The 19,292-nt window shown below is 47.3% G+C and overlaps 1 non-coding gene across 1 annotated transcript; it reads right to left on the bottom strand.

The window, feature by feature from the left end:
- Window positions 1–1,600: 1,600 nt before the first annotated feature.
- Window positions 1,601–1,671, bottom strand: TRNAG-UCC (transfer RNA glycine (anticodon UCC)). The gene has a single exon. It is a non-coding gene; the product is annotated as a tRNA-Gly (tRNA).
- Window positions 1,672–19,292: the final 17,621 nt, after the last annotated feature.

The following is a 19,292-nucleotide window of genomic DNA, read 5'->3' as shown; positions in this document are numbered from 1 at the left end:
AAAAACACACACATATCTGTAAAATAAATAAATAAATAGATAATCTTAGGAAAATTACATACAACTGAAAAATACCATGTCATTTTCCAGACAATTCATAAACTCATTATTAATCACATTTTTCCTAGCCATCAAAGTGTTACATAACCATTTTAGCATCTTTTAAGCATTTTTACCAAGGGAAATTCACGTGTTTTTCTTTCAAAAATCTTTACTCCAAAGCATCAGACACTGTACTTTATATGCAGGAGCTCATTCAGTGTCTCATTGTATTCACACAACGCCTTGAGGTGCATCTTATCATTACCCGAGTATTACAAATGAGGAAACTGAGGCCCAGAGAGGTTCAGTGATGGTGGGGCAGGCTCACATTCTTCTCACCTATAACACTAGCTTGCCCCTTTTATTTCACCCTCAGAGTCCCCTCCAGAGGCAAGAAAGGAATTGCCAATGAGGAAACTGAGATACAGAGGGGAAACGACATAAGGGGAAGTCAGGGCATTGTTGGGTCTTGAACCCCCCAGGCCAGAGCCGTGCCACTCAGTGTTGGGACCCTGACTAGGCTCATGCGGCCTTGAAAGGAGCGATAAAGTGGGCTGGGAGGCCAGTGGCCCCGGAGTCAGGAGGTCATCACCCTGCCCTGCCCTGCCCTCAGTTTCTCACACCAGCCAAGGGGTCAGGGGGGAAGGGACTTTATGGCTGAGGGGATTTATGGCAGAGACAACAGTTTGTTCTCTGAGCTGTACCGGCGTGAGCCACCCAGGGAGCAGTTTTACACACATCCCTGCAGCCCCCAAATGGGGTTTCCAGCTGGAGCTCTGGGGCCCACCCTTTGGCTGGAGTCTGAGATGGCCCCATTTCCCATCTGTGCAGGAGCCTTACAGCCCGTCTGCTCCTGTGAACCCTCCATGAACCCCGCAGAAACAGGGAGCAGCTTGGAGGGCCCCCTGGTAGGGGCCAAACTCCCAGGAGCTCAGAGCAGGAGGAGGTCAGGACCCTGCCAGGGGAGCAAGCCGTCTTCTGGGATCCCCTCGCTGCTCTCCCTGTAGAAGTCTGTTTATGGCCCTGAGGCCTCTCAAGTCAAATAGGAATATCACCTACTCAACCCTTCTGACTCAAGCCTCTGCCCTCAATTCTTTCCTTAAGCTCCAGGCATTCCCATCTCCCCATCTGCTGAATATCACCTAGAGGTCCTACAGGAATCACCAACCCAACATGTCCAGACTTGAACTGCCCATTTCTTCCCCTTCCTCAGCTCTTCTCCTTCCTCTCCCCCCTCCATCTTGAGCAATGGCACTTCCACGTATCTTGTCTCTCAAGCTAGAAATCTGGCATCATCCTTGACTCCATCATCTTCTATCAGTTGGTCACTGTTGTTGTTGTTAGCTGCTGTCGAGTTGGTCCCTGACTTATGGTGGCCCCATGTACTACAGTTTCAGATCATTGTCATCCATAGGGTATTCACTGGTTGATTTTTGACAGTACGTTACCTGGCCTTTCTTCCTAGTCCATCTTAATCTGGAAGCTCTGCTGAAACCTGTTCAGCATCATAGCAACACATCAGCCTCCACTGACAGACAGGTGGTGGCTGTGCATGAGGTGCATTGGCTGGGAATTGAACCCAGGTCTCCCACATGGAAGGTGAGAATTCTACCACTGAACCACCAATGCCCTCATAATTGGTCACTAGATCACTTCTCCTTTAAAATGCCTCTCAAATTTATCCATCTCTATCCATTTCCACCACATCCACCTTATTCCAAATGAACTTCACATCTCCTAGCACCATAAATCTGAACATGTCACTCTCTAGTTTAAACCACTTCAGTTTCTCCTCATTTCCTAGAGCTGTGCTTCTCAAACTGGATGCCTGATGGAGTTCCATAGGGGGTACACAAAATCATGAGCAAACAAAACTAATCTCCCTAAAGTACCAAAATTACTTAGAATTTTGAAGAAAAACTCAGTATTTTTATACTCAAACAAATGTAATATTCTATGGAGTAGCATAAGGAGCCCTGTTGCACAGTGGTTAAACGCTTGGCTGCTAACCGAAAGACTGGCAGTTTGAACCCACCAGCCACTCCACAGGAGAAAGATGTGGTCATTTCCTTTGTAAAGATTACAGCCTTGGAAATCCTATGGGGCAGTTCTACTGTCCTATAGGTTTTCTCGTTGGCAACAAGTTTATGGAATAGTATACAAGTTCTCTAAAGTTTAAAGATAGATGAGTGGGGAAGATAGTTTGGATAGATGGTTGGTTTGGGATATGTATGCAGGTATTTATTTTTGTATACATGAAATGTAGATGGCTGATGATTGAATGGATGGATGAGTGGATGATTGGATGATTGGGCATGTGGATGGGATGATGAATGACTAAGTGGATGAATCATGGAGTGCTTGGCTGAGAGAATAGGTGGATGGACAGATGGGTAGATAGGTAGGTATGTGTATGGGTGGGTGATCTGTTGGGTGGTAAAGGTGTGGTGAGTGGACTGATAGGAGGTTGCCTGGTTGGTTGGGTGGTTTGATGTTGGAACCTGTGGTTGGATGAAATGTTGGTGGATACATATATGCATGGATTGGTGGATGACTGTGTGAACCCTTTTATGAGTGGATGAACCGATATTTGAATGGTTGACTGTATAGCTGCAGGGATGAAATGGAAGGAAGAATAGGTGAATGAGTGGATGGGTGTGTCAATAGATGTATTGAGCAGTGGATTCACTTGTGAAAATGCTAAATTGGGAAAATATTTAACTTAGTAAAAATTGCTATGGGAAAAAGAGATGGTGGAAGGAAAACAATATTTTATGTACCATCTATGTGATTTATGCAAGTTTTTTCATTTCTCTGAGCCTCTGTTTCTTCATCTGAAAAAGGGAAATAAAATGCTGTCTACCTGCCAGAGTGCTGTGAGGCTCAATTGAGATATGTGTGCAGTGTTGGGCACAGAGCCCTGAATATTGCTAAGTCCTCAGAAATGTCATCTGCTTTCCTCTGCCTCTCTCCCTCCTTCTTCCTTACGCTTGGGTGGCAGGCTATAGTTTACAAGACAAAGTCACACTGAGATCTCTGTGTCCCCCACCGCAATAAGAGCACATTGCTGGTATTGCTGATACAAACGCCTGAGGCCATACTTGGGCATGGAATAGCCCCCACGACTTCTATCATCCCAAATGAGACACAGCTGGCTGAGCCTCTTGCTCTAGCTGAGATGATTTCTTTGTCCTCAGTGGACCAGAGACAACATCTGGGGCTGGCTACTGCTTCTTCTTGAATCTTCTCATGACACTCAAAATGATGAGAAACACATTTGGGCCCCTTGGAGGCAATAACACTTTCTCCATGTGAGTTCAGAGACATGTACAAGCCCATGCACATGTGCATCACACACACACAGACTTGCACACAGTTTCTGAAGGGATGCTTGGTGGGGAGAAAGTTTGTAGTATAGCTTAGGAGTCCAAGAAACCTGGGTTCAAACCCTGGCTCTGCCACTTTTGGGTTGTAAGATTTTGGAGATATCTTTTTCCTTTTTGGAGGTCCAGTGCCCTTATCTGTAAAATGGATATAATATTGCCCATCTCACAGAGTCTTTGTGAGGAAGAATTAAAATAGTTATGAACAAAGTATCCAGCACATAAAAAACAAACAAACAAACCAACTGTTATTGTTGAGTTGATTCCGACTCATGGTGACCCCATGTGTTACAGAGAAGAAGTGCTCCATAGGGTTTTCTTGGCTGCAATCTTTTTTTTTTTTTAATTATTTTGTTGTTGTTGAGAGTATACACAGCAAAACGTATACCAATTCAACTGTTTCTACATGTACAATTCAGTGATATTGATTACATTCTTTGAGCTGTGCAATGATTTCATCCTTCTTTTCTGAGTTGTTCCCCCCCAATTAACATAAATTCACTGCCCCCTAAGGTTTCTAGCTACTCTTTTTAGTTGTTGTCACTTTGATCCCATATAGATAGTTCTTAAAGGAGCATAATGTTCACGACAGATATTTTTTACTAGTAAAGCTAAACTATTGTTTAGTTTTAAGAAGATTTCAGGGAATATTTTTGGTTTAAGTTTTAAAGATTATCTCAGGGAAGTAGTGTCAGGGGTTCATCCATTCCCCCCACGGCTCCAGAAGGTCTAAAGTCTATGAGAATTTGAAATTTTGTTCTGTGTTTTCCCCCTTTTGATCAGGATTCTTCTATGGAATCTTTGGTCAAAATGTTCAGTAATGGTAGCTTGGGTGCAATCTTTATGGAAGCAGATCACAAGTTCTTTTTTCCACAGTGCTGCTTGGTGGGCTTGAACTACCAACCTTTAGGTTAGTAGCCAAGCTCAAACTGTTTGAGCCACCCAGGGACTTTCATCTGGCACAAAAACAAAAACAAATCCACTGCCATCAAGTCGATTCCGACTCGTAACAAATCCTGTAGGACAGTGTAGAACTGTCCCATATGGTTTCCAAGGCTGTACATCTTTATGGAAGCAGACTGCCACACCTTTCTCCTGAAGAGTGCCTGGTAGGTTTGAACCACTGAACTTTTGGTTAGCAGTCAGGTGCTTTAACCACTGCACCACCAGGGCTCCTTATCTGGCACAGAGTAGGCATTAAATAAATACTGATTCCCATCCTCATTGAGGAAAAAGCCTGACTGGGAAAGAAAGACCTAAAGTGTATAAATTCAGATTTTATCCAAATATTTTTTGGTGCCCAGGTGGGAGTAGTTAATAGAGGAAGGATGGTGAGTGAACTGATTGATTGATTCACTTATTCACTAACATTTCTTTTTTTTAAATCAGTTTTATTAAGGTATAGTTTACATACAATAAAAGTGTACAAGTAGATGAGTTTTGACAGATGTATGCACCCGTGAAACCACTGCCAAAATCAAGATACAGAACATGTCCATCAGCCGAAAAGATTTTTTTGTGCCCTTTTGCAGTCCATCCTTCTCTCTAGCCCCATCCCCAGGCAACTTCTGATTCTCTTTCTGTCACTATAGATTAGTTTGCGTCTTCCAGAATTTTATGTAAATGGAATAATAGAGTATTCACTGTTTTGTATCTGACTTGTTTCACTTAGCTTAATGATTTGGGGATTCATCCATGTTGTTGTATATATCAGTAATTCATTTGTATTGTTGACTAGTATTTCATTGTTCTCCCAGTTGCTTTTGAGTCTATTCTGACTCATGGCAACCCCATGTGTGTCAGAGTAGAACTGTGTTCCATAGGGTGTTAAATGTCTGATTCTTCAAAAGTAGATTGTCAGGTCTTTCTTCTGAGGCACCTCTGGATGGACTTGAACCTCCAACCTTTTGATTAGCAGTGGAGTGTGTTAACCATTTGCACCACCCAGGGATTTCTTCCATCGTATACCACCTTTTATTTATTGCGAGCATATTTCTTTATTAATTTATTCACTCATTATGAAAACATTTATTTGTTCATTCTGAACTACTTTGTTCACTCCTCATTTGTCCATTGTACAAATATTTACTAAGCACCCAATCTGTGCCATGTACTAGGTGCTGGGGATAAAGCAGTCAACAAAACAGAGCAGTGTCTGCACCAAAGGAGATTCCATTCTAGTGGATATAAACAGAGAAATACATAATGTGACAGGTTTGGCAAATGATTTGAAGAGAAATAAAGTGGCTTTGCGGGTAGGTTGTGTGCAGGTGTGTACCACTTTATAGAAAGTATTTAGAAACAGTATCTTTAAGCAGATATTTGGGGGACAAGTATACAGAAAGAGTCAGAAAGTGCAAAGATCCTGATGTGGGTGTGTGCCTGGAATAGTCAAAAAACAGTAAGTCTTGAAGGGGTGTGGAGTGAAGATATAAATTTGGGAGTATTTGTGTTTAGAGATTATATTTAAAGAAGTAAGACTGATAAAATCCCCAAGGGAGTTAGTGTAGCTGGAGAAGAGTCTATGCCTGAGGACTGAGTCTTGAGGCTTATCTAGGGGGCAGCAGGATGAAGAGTGGAGGGCAGCGGTGGTTCACTGGTAGAATTCTTACCTCCCATCTGAGAGATGGGTTTGAATCCTAGCCAATACACCTCATGTGCAGTCACCACTTGTCTGTTAGTGGAGGCTGTGATGCTGAACAGCTTTCAGTGGAGCTTCCAGACCAAGATGGACTAGGAAGAAAGGTCTGGCAATTTATCTCCAAAAATAAGAGCCCTATGGATCAAAATGGTCTGATCCTGTTGTGCATGGGGTCACCATGAGTAGGAGCCAACTCCACAGCAGCCAACAACAACAGGATAAAGAGTAATCAGTCAAGGCAGCCGGGAAGGAGCGGCCAGAGGGTGGGAGGGGAAACCAGAAGAGAGTGGGGTCCAGAGCTATGTGCAAAAAAGATTTCAAGGAGGAGGGAGGGGTGACCTGTGTCAAATGCTGCTGATGGATGGAGGAGGCTAGGGATGCAAACTGACCCCTGGATCTGGTGACTGGAGGTCTTTGGCGCGCCATCTTGCCAAGAGTTACAGAAATGCTGGTAGGAATGGAAGGTGGGACGATTGGAGTGGGTTCAAGGAGACTGGGGGGAGAGGCAAATGCAGACAACTCCTTCAAGACCTTCTGCTGTAGAGAGGGAAAGTGAGGAGGTCACTGAAGTCGGACGCAGGGGTCAAGGGAGTTTATTATTTTTAAGATGGGGATTATTTGACATATTTTTATGCTGATGGGATCAATTTAGCATTTACTGAAGCTTTCTCTTTCTAGGTATGATGCTATCTGCACCGTTCTTATTTTTCATTAATTAGAATTTTGGCCCTTCCTTTACTTTCAAGGAATTGCTTTCTATAGAGGGCGGAGGATATGTGGGTAGATCCTGAGGGCCAGAGAGTAATCAGAAGAAGGAGGAGATGGGCCAAGGGGAGGTATTTTAGCCTGTCTGGATGGCCTTCTTCTCCTTGGCCCTAGGAGTTACCAACTGGTGCAGGGAAGCGAGCAGAACTAGACTGGGGATGCAGCCCTGCATGGGGAGGGGAGAAGAGGTGGGGAATGGCAGTGGGCCAAGGCAGGAGGAGTGCCCCTGGGGTGTGACTCGGGCTGGCTCTGGGATGAGTGAGCCCAGCACTGCTCTTTTGGCCCGCTGACCTCCAGCCAGACCCTCTTCATCTCTGTTTCCGCCATCCTGCAGACCTTGGGGACTGGGAGGACCGAGACAAGCAGCCAACAGGGGCTTCCCTGCCGTTGGACAGGATCCCACTTGGACTCAGCTTCTTTCTTCCCTTTGGAAGGTGGTTGTGGAATCTGACAGATATGGGTGTGACTCAGTCCCACCACATTTTAGAGGGAAGACCAGGGAGGTCAGCTTGTTTTGCTCTGCCTGGGACTTTCCCCATTGTAGCACTGAAAGTCTCACATTTTGGGAAACCCCTCAGTCCTGGGAAAACTGAGATGGTTGGTTACCCTAGAATACACAGTGGCTGTGCCTGAGAGAAAGGTCCCTGGGTGGTGTAAACAGTTTGAGCTGGACTGCTAACCTAAAAGTTGGTTGTTTGAACCCAATCTATGGCACCACAGAAGAAAGACCTGGTGATCTGCTTCTGTAAAGATTGACAACAACAAAAAAAGCCCAAACTAAACCCATTAATTGATTCCAACTCATGGCAACCCGTTGTGTTACAGAGTAAAACTGCTCCATAGGGTTTTCTTGACTGTAATCTTTATGGAAGAAGTTCGCCAGGCCTTTCTTCCACAGAGCCACTGCCAACCTTTAGGTTAGCAGTCAGTTGCAAACCACTTGTGCCACCCAGCCAAAAAAAAATCCTATGGAGCATCTCTACTCTGTAACATATGGGGTCTCCATGAGTCAGAATTGGCTCAACAGCAACAGGTTTGGTTTGGTGCCTGAGAGGTACTCAAGGGTAAGGACTAGAACTCATTCTACCTTGTGAGAGGGAGGCAGTAAGGCACAGTGAGTAAGAGTACAGGCAGCAATCCTGGCTTTGCCACTTACTAGTGGTAAGACCCTGGGTAAGTAACTTGACTTTTCTGTACCTCAGTGTACCTATCTGTAAAGTGGAGATAATAATAGCTCCAACCTCATATGGTTGTTGTCAAGATTATACATAAAGCATTTAAAACTGCCTGGCTTATACTAAGTACTCAATAGATGTTAACCAAAACCCAAACCCGTTGCTGTCGAGTCGATTCAGACTCATAGTGACCCTCCAGGATAGAGTAGAACTGCCCTTTAGACTTTTCAAGGCTGTAATCTTTATGGAAACAGATTGCCACATCTTTCTCCCCACTACCAGGGCTCCTTCAATAGATGTTAGTGTTTAGCTATCGTTTGTAACCTCAGTGTTCATAATGGGTACTAGGTATTCAGTGGAAACCCTGGTGGTGTACTGGTTAAGAGCTATGGCTGCTCACCAAAAGGTCAGCAGTTCGAATCCACAAGACACTCCTTGGAAACTCTGTGGGGTAGTTCTACACTGTCCTATAGGGTCTCTATGAGTAAGAATCGACTCGACAGCAATGAGTTTGGTTTTTTTCCAGGTATTTAGCAAATGTTTATTTATGAATTTGTTGAAGGAATGAATCACTCTGGTAGGAGTATATACAAGGTGCTATGGGTACCCAAAGGAAAGAAAGACTGATTCCACTAAGTAGGAATCAGAAGAAACTTCACAAAGGGGTATACTTGAATTGGGCATTATAGGTTGAGTAGGAGTTTTCCCATTAGACAGGGGTGAGGGAAAGGTAACCCTTGCAGATACCTGTGCAAAGGCGCAGAGGTGTGAAAGAGCTCGATCATGCTGCTTGCTTTTCATCCCAGGCACAAGCTGCTTTTAGGCATTGCTCAGTAACTCAATTATCAAAGAAACCAAATTTTGCAGGGGTTGGTTTTCCTGAGAGACCGTGACACCCAGGATTGTAAACTTGTTCCCTGGTTCCCTGATCTATGTTTTTCATTTTTGTCCCTCCACATCCAGCTCAGTGCCTAGTACAGAGTAGGTGCTCAATAAATATTTGTTGCTATCTGCTCTGTATCTGCTACCATACTAAGTGTTTTGTGTATTGTCTCATTTAATCTTTACTGTTTTTAGTTCCCATTTTAAAGATGAGAAAAGTGAGTTATGAAATAAGTGATTTGCTCAAGGAAGTCTCAACAGCCAGTGAGTGAAAAAGCTGGCATTCAAAGCCAGTTGTGTCTGACTCCAGATCTAAGTTTTAACCATTCCCTTACATTACTCCTTTAGTTCTTGGCAAATGGCACCCCTGGCTACAGTTCTGAGAACAAGAGTGGGTTGGTTGAGCTCAAGAATCTCCGATTCTACGCTGGTGGGTGGTCTAACTTGGCTCAGCTCAACCCAATAAGCAACTAATGGGCACCTGCATGGGGAGGCTGGGTACTGTGGAGGTCAGACATGCAGCTCTAGAGCCAGGTTTCTTGGGTTCCCATCCCAGCTCCATGCTTACTAGCAGTGGGACCTGGGAAAGTCCCTGTTCCTTTCAGGGCCTCAGACTCTCTCCTAGATGGGGTTTATGAGATTGTTGGGAGAATGAAATAAGCCACCTCATATAAGGCACGTAGAGCAGTGCCCGGCACACGGCAAACACTAGTTACCAGTATAACTAACTTTATTATCACAGAGGCCTAGGCCCTGTGTGGCCATCAGATGGCAGAGGCACAACATACAGCCCTGCCCTGGAAGAGCTCATAGGACAGCAGGAGAGGACAACATAAACAGCTCAGAGGAGAGGACTGGGCTACAGATCTAGCTTTGGGAGCCACTGGCAAGAGGATTTGATTTAAATCTACAGCAGTGGGAGACAAGACTTGGAGCAAGAGCGTAGAGTAGGGAGAAAAGGTGGTTGAAGACCAACCTGTCACCGTCGAGTAGATTTTGACCCTATAGGACAGAGTAGAACTGCCCTCATAGGATTTCCAAGGCTGTAATCTTTATGGAATCAGATTGCTACATCTTTCTTCTATGGAGTGGTTGGTGGGTTAAAAGCACCAACCTTTTGGTTATCAGCCAAGAGATGAACCACTGTGCCACCAGGGGTTGGTTGAAGACCAAGCTCTGGGAACCCAATATGGGCAGAAAAAAGGGGCACCCAAATAGGATGATCAATTGTCTTCTCAATCCCAGGCAAACTGGGACATCTGGCCACCCTAGCCCCAAAGGAGACTGAAGGAGCAGCCAGAGTTAGAGACAGTGAAGAGATGGTTTGAAGAAGAAGGGGGTGAGGTTTAACCACCAGTGCTGCTGAGAGGTCAAATATGATGAACATAGAGATGTGGTCCCTGGGTTTGGCTGTGTGGTGGACTTGACAAGAGCAGCCTCTGGGGAGTGGCAGGTTAAAAACTTGCAGTAGGTTGAAGGGAGGCTGGTTGGTGAGAGTGTGGACAGCTCTTCTGGGAAGTTTGGTTGAGAAGGAGAATGAAGTCCAGGGCTTTTTTTTCCTTCTTTTTTTTTAAAGACGAGAGAGATTGGAACATTTTAAAATCTTGTTGGGAGGGAGTCAGCAGAGAAGGAGAAAATGGAGATTCAGGAGCAAGAGTATTGACGGGGGTGAGATTGCCAGAGGAGATGGGCAGGGCAGTGCAGGGGTAGAGACTGGTCTTGGGTGGCAGTTGGGCCACCATCTCCATGGTGAAGGGAGGGAAGGAGGACGGTAAGGGGTGGTAGGGAGGGTTGGTGGTAGGTGATGGAGGGGTCTCCATCTGTGGGCTTACCCTTTCTTTATGAAGATCAAGACAAACTCATCTCCTGAGGGAAAGGGGAAAGGGCTTGGATGAAGGTGAGGGAGGAAGGGAGATCAGAGAGTTGACGAGAAGAGAGGCACAATGACATAGCTATCATAGTCAGTAGGGAAGTAAACTGGCGGGAGCAGTGGAGGGAGCCTGCTGGTCACCCACTGTGGGCTGGGGAGTGTAAAATCAGAGACCACCTGCCCAACTGGCTGATTTTCTTCAGCTGAGCTCAGAAGTTTAGGGGCAGAAGCAGAGGAGATGGGGTGGTGGGCTCATTAGGGTTGTGTTCAGCTAGGTACAGGTGATGAAGGCAGAGAGGACAGAGGGGGAGAGTATGTAGTGATTATAATGATGGGCCATGGGATCTAGGCTGGAGAAGAAGGGGCGTGAACTCCGGGAGAAGGCGAGGAATCCAGAGAGGTGCTGCAGCCAGTAGATGCATTTGAGAACTGTTCTAGTAGGGGATACGAGAGCCAGTGCACCATAAAGACAGGGGTGGCACTTGGAGAATGCAATGCTTGCATTCTCGATGTTGGAGGTTGTTCAGGTTCTGGGGATGACAAGTTATGATGGCTGATTTGGAGTAGGGGAGGGGGCGTTGATGACAAGGAAGTTAAGAAGAGAGAGGCTAGGATGTTAGTTGGGAAGGTCAAAGTGACCCAGGGCAATGACAGGAGGCAGGGTGGGGAGCGAGACCTCAGCGAGTGAGGAGGGAGGAGACTGGTAGACAACCGTCATGGGGATGGGGTTCAGCCAAACGCCTGAACCTCAAAGGAGCTGGGTGTTTTTGGAAGAGGGTGGAGCAGTGAAGGTCAGAACACGGCCATGGGAAGAAGGGAGGTGTCATCTCCACCTTCTTTCTCTTAAGTATGAGTGGAAAACCAGCCTCTCCTTGTGAGGGCAGCAGGGGATCCCAAAGGAGAGGCAGTTTGCAATGGGAGCAGAGGAGCAGAGAAGAGCAGAAGCCTGTGTGTGTGGTGGTGGTGTGTGTGTGTGTGTGTGTGTGGTGGTGTGTGGTGTGTGTGTGGTGTGTGGTGGTGTGTGGTGTATGTGTGTGTATGTGTGTGGTGTGTGCATAGTGTGTGTGGTGTGTGGTGTATGTGTGTGTGTGTCATGTGGTGTGTGTGGTGTGTGTGTGGTGTGTGGTGGTGTGTGGTGTATGTGTGTGTATGTGTGTGGTGTGTGCATTGTGTGTGTGGTGTATGTGTGTGTGTGTCATGTGGTGTGTGTGTGTGGTGTGGTGTGTGTGGTGTGTGGGTGTGGGTGTGGGTGTGTGGTGTGTGTGTGATGGTGATGGTGGTGTTGGGGTCTTGTCTTTGGAGCTGCAGTTCTGGAGGACAGCATGAGTGGGTTTGGGAAAGAGGGGAGGTTGGGAGCTGAGCCAGGGACAGAGTGGTACGGGATGAGAGTTGGTGGAATGATACATGCCAGAACAGGGCACCCTTCAGGGATGTGGGGACTTGCATGGGTCCTTCCAGTGACTTGGAGAAGGGTGGACACCTGGGCCAGTAGGATTCAGATGAGGTCCAGAAGTGTGACCAGAAGCTGTAAGGTGGGAGTGGAGTAGGGTATTTGGTGCTACAGGGAGGGGGCCAAGGGGCCTTTTGCCATTGCCTGGGGTGAGGGCCTGAGTCCTCTGGGCTGGGCCTCCAGGGGCTGTGCCCAGCTGGCTCTGGGAGGGTGACACCTCCCTTCCCACCCCATGACCTTTAGGTCAGGGGCCTGTCTTCTCAGGGGCTGGGAGTTTGTGGTGACCTGAGCCAACTGCTTGGAGGGGGCGAGGCCCCTGCAACGACCAGCTCTTTCACACCCCAAGGAAAAACAAGCCCATCTGCAAAAACCCAGAGGTGTGAGGTGGGGGCTTGGCAAACGGCTGGCTGTGAGGGAGGAGCCTCTCTGTCTTCCCTGGTGAGACTGGGTGGGAAGGCCTCCTGCCCCAGCCTGCACTGCAATCCAGGCCCCCTTCCTCCACGGGGCCTCTTTGGGCAGGGCCTCCGGAGAGCAGTTTGGAGCTGGGAAGGACTCGGAAGCACCTGGAGGAGCAGGAAGCTCCGGGGACGCTTTGCAGCTCAGAGGGCTGGCGGAGAGTAAGCACCGTGCAGAGAGTCAGGAAACCTCAGTCCCACTCCCCTCCCCAAGACTACTGAGTGTCCTGGAGCTCTAGAGAGGCCTCCACTTCAGACCTCAGTTTCCCCAGCTGTTTAGCTGTGGTGTCCATGGCCTCGGATGCTCTTTCTGGCTGGTGAGGGTGATTGGGCCCTCCCTTTCTGGGAGGAAGAGGCTGAGTTGAGGGCCTGAGTGCCGCCTGCTCTGGGCACGGGGAGCCAGTGGCTCAAGTTTCATTCCTAAATATCAATGAGCAGGCCCAGGAATGTCTGCCACACAGCTGGCTGCCGGCAGGCGGGTGAGGCGGGAAGGGAGGAAATGGTCCGGCCTGGCCCTCCCGGACCCACCTGCCCAGCAACAGCAGGCATGCAGCCTCTGCCCAGGGCAGAGACAGGTGGGGATGGAGGCCTTGGGGAGGTGTGTGGGGGAGAAACTTCTGAAGCCCCAGTCATACTTTGTGCCTCTTTGTGCTGCACATTTAAGTCTCAAAATAGACTTCAGAATTATGCATTATCACGCTCTTTTTATGGATGAGAAAACAGGCTCTGAGAAAAAAGTGACTTGTCCAGGGTCACCCAGTTGGGAGGGGGCAGAACTAGGATTCAACCCCAGGCCTCTAAAGCTCCAAACCTCTGACGTTTGCTCTCTCGCCCCCAGGTGATAGGGGAAGCCGCAAATTTGCACAGCTTGGAGGCTGTTGAGCTGAGAGCCACCTGCATTCATTTCTTCACCTTCATTCATTTCTTTGTTCCACAAAGAGTGATGTGCCAGGCAGGTGCTGGAGATATGGCTGAACAGGCTGGGGAGGATTTAGGGACCAGAGAGAAAAGACTAACACTCGTGTGAAATAAAGGGGCAGTGGAGGTTCAACAGTAGAATCCTCACCTTCCATGTGGGAGACCTGTGTTCAATTCCCAGTCAATGCACCTCATACGCAGCCACCACCCATCTGTCAGTGGAGGCTTGCGTGTTGCTGTGATGCTGAACAGGTTTTAAGGGGGAGCTTCCAGGCTAAGAGAGACTAAGAAGAAAGCCCTGACAATCTACTTCTGAAAATCAGCCAATGAAAACCCAATGGACCACAACGATCACATCCTGTTGTGCATGGGGTCTCTATGAGTTGGGGTGACTTGACAGCAGCTAACAACAACAAATGTGAAGAAATGCCTTGGTGGTGCAACGGTTAAGTGCTAGGCTGTTAACCGAAAGGTTGGCTGTTTGAACCCACCAGTGGCTCTGCAGGAGAAAAGACCTGGCAGTCTGCTCTTGTAAAACTTACAGCCTAGGAAACCCTATGGGACAGTTCTACTATGTTCTATAGGGTTGCTGTAAGTCAGAATCAACTCACGGCATGCCACAGTCTCACCTTCAGCTGCCAGTGGGTTATACAGAAAAACTCTTAATGGCTGGCATTCTGAATAACAGAGAAGTCACCCAAGTTAGCAAGAGTGTTTAAAAACTAACCATGTCTCTGAAAAAGTTTTGAAAATGGATAGTGGTGTTGGTTACATGACAATGTGAATATAAATTTGATTGGAAACCCTGCTGAGAATTTGCATTTCTAACAAGTTCCCAGGTAATGCTAATGATGCTGGTTAGGGACCGATTCTGAGAACCACTAAAAACCCAAAACCAAACCCGTTGCTGTGGAGTCCATTCCGACTCCTAGCGACTCTATAAGATAGAGTAGAACTGCCTTGTGGGGTTTCCAAGGAGCAGCTGGTGGATTCAAACTGCCAACCCTTTGGTTAACAGCAGAGTTCTTAACCGCTGCACTATGAGGGCTCCACTAGTAGAACAAATCAAAAGCCAAACCAAACCCATTGCTATTGAGTTGATTCCAACTCAGTGGTTCTCAAAATTTATTATATATAAGAATCACCTGGGGATCTTGTTAAACCGTAGATTCTGATTCAGTATATCTTGGGTGGAACAAGCCAGTTCAAAGCCCTGAGTATAGTTAATGCCACTGAATTTTTTCACTTAAAAATGGTTAAAATGGTAAATTTTATGTTCTATACCTCTTACCACAGTTAAAAAGAAAACCGAAAAGCTAATCACATTTCAAGACTGAACCCTGAGACTGTGGAAGAGAGAAAGCCTCTGAGTGACATCAGTTATGGATTCCCAAATGTGTCAGGTCTGGGACTGGCGCAGGAGGGGATGGGTATCAAGGTAATTGGACAAGCTTCTTGCCACACAGAGCTCACAGATCAGTGCAGGAGACGACCTGCAACCAAGCCATCATGGAACAGAGAACTGGGATAGAAGAAATGGGAGGAGCCAGGGAGGAAGGGCTCAGAGATGGGGTCATTTGAGTGGGGCATTGTAAGAGGACTGGGGGTTCCTCAAAGGATAAAGTAGGGGCAGGCGTTCCAGGTAGAAGGGACAGCATTTGCAAAGGCCTTGGAGTGAGTGCACTGCAGCAATTCTGGAATGTCGACAGGGTGCCTGAAGCTGTGAGATGGGCCTAAACCTAGAGAGAGTTGCTCTGGAGGCCAGGGTGAGGGTGTGGGCAACCAAGGGAACACTTTGCTTGACCTTAGGAATGCTCCTTAGAAGTGAGGATGCTGAGACTTCAGCTTTCTTACTTTGGACATGTCATCAAGAAAGACCAATTGCTAGAAAAGGACATCATGTTTGGTAAAGTAGAGGGTCAGCAAAAATGAGGGAAACCCTTAGTGAGATAGATTGACACAAAAGCCACAACAATGGACTCACATGCATCAATGATCATAAAGCTCCCACAGGACGGGGCAACGTTTCGTTTTGTTATACATAAAGTCACCATGAGTTGCAGCTGACTCGATGGCAACTAATAACACCTACTTTGCTTGTCCTAGAAGACCATTCTGGATGTATCTAATCACATCTGGTGAGCCTATTGGGGCTGCCCATGAAGAAGGAGGATGTCTCAAGTCTCATCATCCTGCCCCACGACAGGCACTAGAGCTGGCTTGGGGCCACAGATGCCACCACCTGCAAAGAGGGAGTTGTAACAGTGTACCTATGTCAGAGGATCACTGGTAGCTGCCAGACCCAACCTGCTTGGACAAGAAATGGTGTATAGACCCTTGTCTAGGCCTGAGTTGGGGAGTAGAGACAGAATCGGGACCTTGGTCTCTATTATCCAGGGAGACCAAAATTGATACCCAATCTCTGAGATTTATCCATCCACCCATCAATCTATCCACCCACCCATCCATTCATCCATCTACCCCTCCATTCACACATCCACCCACCTGTCTATTCATCCATCTACCCACACATCCATCCATGCATCCATACATCACCCAGCCATGCATTCATGCATCCACCCATCCATCTATTTATCCATCTACCCACCAATCCGTCCATCCATCCATGCATCAACCCACCCATCCATTCACCTGTCTACCCACCCATCCACCCATGCATCCATCCATCCACCTATCTACCCAGCTATTCATTTAATGACTAACTGTTGAGCACCTACTATGTGCCAGGCACATTCTAGCCATGTGGTTAATAATGGACGTGAAAGTGCATTAGAAAGCATGGCACAGATGTTAGAAGGATTTCACTCTGGTAGTGAGGACATTCTATTCAGTGCATAAAGAGCTCCACTACTTGCTGCATGTGCCCAGGGAAGCAATTTCAACCCAGTGAACCTCAGTTTCCCATCTATAAAATGGGGTTTAATCAGGGGTGGCAAGGTATGCATGGACTCACAGTAAGCAAGGTATGCACGGGCTTAATTGTGTTTACTTAGTAATCTGTAGTACACAATTTCACACGGGTTTCACCACGTCTTTGATGTGGTGAAAAACAGGTGAACTTGTGCACTACAAATTAGAAAGTAAGCACAAGTAAGCCCATGTGTACCTTGCTGATTGGGTAATCCGTCCCTGGATTTAATACTCACCTTCTGCAGCGCATTGTGAGTTTCATGAGATGATGGATGGAGAACACCCAGCATGGCACAAGAGACTCTTGTGAGAGCTGCCATCAGTATTTATCACAGAGTGTGCCTGAGTGGCCCTGTGGCAGGGCTGACTACAGATGTCATAAACTTTGGCCATGTGGAGTGGAAGAATTTGGGCCATGGGGTTAGATAGGCTGGTCCCTCAGCTTCTCAGAATACTCATTGTAAATCAGCAATAATAATTCCTACTTTGCAGGCTTGGGGTGAAGATGGAAGGGAAAATAGAGGCAGTCTTGGTGTGTTGTGTGAGGCACATGCTGAACACTCACTTCCTTCCGCTTCCTCTTCTCTGAGGGGCTACACTAGGGACATCTTGACCCCTGAGGGCCATCGATGGGAAGATTAGGAGGAACGTCCAGTGGACCTGGGAGCCCCTTCATTCATCCACACACTGTTAGGATGCTCAGGACACAGTGATGGACGAGACAGACAAGGTTCCTACTCTCATGGAACTCTCAGACTGGGGATGAGGGGAGGGGCAAAGAGTAGCCAAGTAAACAGAGCCATTTGTGATAAGTGCTCTGAAGGAAAGCTTCAAGGAACTGTGATAGTGGATCAGGAAGGGGCTGCTTGAGATGGGGAGGCCTCTTGAAGGAGGTGGTCTTTGAATGGCAAGAGAGCCAGCTGTTCAAAAGTTGGGCAAAGAAGGGCACACCAAGTGCAAAGGCCCTGGGGTTGCAACAGTGTTGGAGGTTTGAGAAAGCAAAGGAGGTCATGCTTTCAGGGGGTTTCCTGTGTGATGGGAAGAGGGTAAGAAAATCAGGTAGAGGTCAGCTCAGACAGGAAGTTTAATTTATATAGATAGTGTTGCCCCCTCTTTTCCAACAGAGGAAACTGAGGACTCAGAGAGGTTAAGCAACCTGCCCGAAGCCAAATTGGCAAGAGATGGAGCCCAGGTGGGTCTCCATCATCAAACTCCATTGGGAGGCAAGGGGTAAAGCCCTCAGGTGCTCTAAAGTCCCTCCACCCTTGCAAGGGAAGAGTCCAGGAGGGGCCCAGCCTAGAAAAGAGAACATCGCGTCTGTGAGAGAGAGTCAGAAGAGGCAGCAGCCTAAACACACGACAGACCCCGGCCAGCCCCGGCTGCCAGCACAACTGCTTGTGTGGCTGCCAAGGAGCCAGATGCCGCTTCTGGAAAAAATATCTTCCTGGCTTGGCACTCCCTGACTGGCCTGCCTGCCATGCAAGGGGAAGAGGGGGGCTGCTGAGTGTGGGCCGCTGCTTAGCACCCCAGAACGGCGCTGCCGCGCCTTTGAAGCCAGGGCAGGAACGGGGATGGGAGGGGGCAGGGAGGATGCAAGCAAAATATTTTTGCTAAAAATATTCTGCTCCAGGAGAAGATCTTTTTTCTTTTTTTCCCCTACTCTTGCTGGAAAACCAAAGTCTTATTAAAACAACACTAGAATATTTCATGTTGATATCAATTAGGCGAAGGAGACAGAATCTTGAATTTTCCTCCCTGCCAGTTTCACATAAAAGGAATATTCTCCCAGAGGCCAAAAGATGATGGTTTTTATTTTTTTCCCACTCTGAAAAAAAAAAAAAAATTCCTGCAATGTGGATGGAAAGTTCCTCATGTCTGAGAGCTTCCTGAGAAGTTGGGGCTCTGGACGCTGAGGCCAAGTTCTCTCCCTAAGTCTAGTGGGGCATGGCAGGTGGCTGATCCCTTAAGAGGGTCCTTTGAACCTGTTAGGGAGGGATACAGCCAGCTCTGCGTGCCTCTGTGGCCCTGCAGTCCAGGCCTGTCCAACTTGACCTGTGTACTCTCATAGGCCTCAGGCCAGCTGGACCATGGAGCCGATGGCCAGGAAGGCAGCAGATAGAGACCAGCATTTGGCCTCTGCCTCTGGCACCCCTCATCAAAGCTTCTTGGGCAGTGTCAAGATGGGGAGTCACTCTGAGGTGCCAGACCTGGCCACAGCCCTTCTCTCTGGTTTCAGCCTTTCGTAACCATGAAGGCAGCACCATTTGTGAACACCAACTATGGGCCAGGCTCTTAGAAAGAAATCTCATTATAATACCGCATTTAGTTCTCACCATGACCGTAAGGGATAAGGATTGCTTTATTCCCAATTCTCTTGAGAAAACTGGGGATTAGTGTCACACAGCTAGTAAGCTACGGTGTCAAGATCTGAACCCAGGTGCTTCTAACCATAGAACTTGTGCTCTGTCCTCTGTCCCAACCTGCCTCTCAGATGACCCACTGGGTCAAAGTTTGGTGTTGCATTGGATGTTTGGTGAGTACATAAGCCTCTTCTGTCCTTGCTATTATCTCAGTCCTCCAATTCCAAGTCAGAGCTTCAGGAAACAACCCCTCAGTAATATTTCCTCTTCTTATTTTCCTTCTCTAAGTCTTCTGAGTTTTTCTGTAATTGTGCGTTACTTCATCCATTAATTTATTCCTTCATTCAATCATCCATCCATCCATCCATCCATCCATCCATCCATCCATCCATCCATCCATCCATCCATCCATCCATCCAT

This window comes from Trichechus manatus, unplaced genomic scaffold (assembly GCF_000243295.1).
Source record: "Trichechus manatus latirostris isolate Lorelei unplaced genomic scaffold, TriManLat1.0 scaffold00011, whole genome shotgun sequence".
Classification (NCBI taxonomy): domain Eukaryota; kingdom Metazoa; phylum Chordata; class Mammalia; order Sirenia; family Trichechidae; genus Trichechus; species Trichechus manatus.
Note: the sequence above shows the minus strand (reverse complement) of the source record. Positions and strands in the feature narration are given on the sequence as shown.